Source organism: Triticum aestivum, chromosome 6A (genome assembly GCF_018294505.1).
Source record: "Triticum aestivum cultivar Chinese Spring chromosome 6A, IWGSC CS RefSeq v2.1, whole genome shotgun sequence".
NCBI classification, from domain to species: domain Eukaryota; kingdom Viridiplantae; phylum Streptophyta; class Magnoliopsida; order Poales; family Poaceae; genus Triticum; species Triticum aestivum.
The window spans coordinates 539,138,308-539,139,651 of NC_057809.1; the positions used below are offsets into that span (position 1 = coordinate 539,138,308).

Sequence of the window (1,344 nt, forward strand, 5' to 3'; positions counted from 1 at the left end):
TCAAATTTTATGAAGTTTGATTTTAGTTAACTCTAATATGCAGAGTAAATAAAAACGAAGGGAGTATGAACTATTGCGAGTTCGGCCGGCCGGGCTGCTAGCTAAGCTAGCTCAACCAAACCAGTTCAAGTGAATGAACAATCACACTAGTACTAGTAATGAGCGTGGAATAAATTGGACGGCAGGTTGCATGGATACGACCGGGCATGCATGCACCGACTCTCGACGAATGCGTATTTCAATTAACTGGCAAGTCTTTCTCGCCAAACAGCAGGCACAAGCCTACACGACGCGCCATTTACTACTGCACTTAGATCTCGCGTCACCGGCCGTCTATAAATAAGAGAATCGCAACAATGAACTTGCGGAGTCGATCCATCCCCCGACGCAGACATCGACCAAGATCGAAAGAGCCAACTGGTCGACCATGGCGAGGTCTGGTGCTCGGCGGATCGTTGCGGCGGCGATAGTGCTGCTGCTGCTGCTGCTGCTGCTGCTGCTGCTGACCACGGTGTCACCAGCATCAGCATCAGGAGCAGCAGGTGTCGATTCAGCAACGACAGCACCGGCCAAGGTGTGGCGGCTCCCTCCAAGATTCCCTACAGAGTCCTCCCCGGTGCCAAGGCCCCCTTCTTCGTCGTCGTGGAAGGCGGTGAAATCATCTCTTCCTCCTCACCACCGCCTCCCCACGGAGCCGCCGTCGGAAAAGCGTACGTAAGATGATATACCTAATTAGTAATGCATGTAGCAGCAAAGCATGCGGCGGCACAAGAATGTGGATGCATGGTGCTGCCCTTGATCTATCTGTCTGTGTGAGTGTGGGTTGACGTACGTCGTCGTTCTGTTGCATTTAATATGTACCAAGGAGTCGCTTCGTGTACCAAGATGAATAAAATGATAATGATTGTGTGGATGTGTGAACTTTTTTTCTTTTTCCGAAATCTCCTGTAATTTTATTCGTACTCGGAACCATTACAACTTAGAAGTACAATGCTTTGGATCCAAGATCCAAAAAAACCATCACACATGGTAATTTCTACAGCTAAGAATTAGAGAGCTCATCGTTGGCGCCTTAAGCACCGCGAGGACTAGCTAGCGCCGCCCAGGCGCTCCTCTAGTGGGACGTGGCCCATATAACTCGCTCGACTGCTGCTCTCGGTTGACATTGCGAACTAATCATTAGACCCATCTAGCGGAGGATGTTAAGCGAGCACTTTTTTCTGTCGGTGATTTGAAGGCCCCAGGCAAAGATGGTTTGCACGCTTTATTCTTTAAAAACTGTTGGCACATCCTTTGGAGGGGGGGGGGGGGGGGGGGGGGGCATTACAGAAGAAGTGCTTAAGG

At 50.1% G+C, this 1,344-nt stretch overlaps 1 long non-coding RNA gene across 1 annotated transcript; it reads left to right on the plus strand.

The window, feature by feature from the left end:
- The first annotated feature begins 370 nt into the window (after positions 1-370).
- LOC123130963 (uncharacterized) lies at positions 371-905 on the plus strand. The gene has a single exon (XR_006464039.1). It is a non-coding gene; the product is annotated as an uncharacterized lncRNA (long non-coding RNA).
- Positions 906-1,344: the final 439 nt, after the last annotated feature.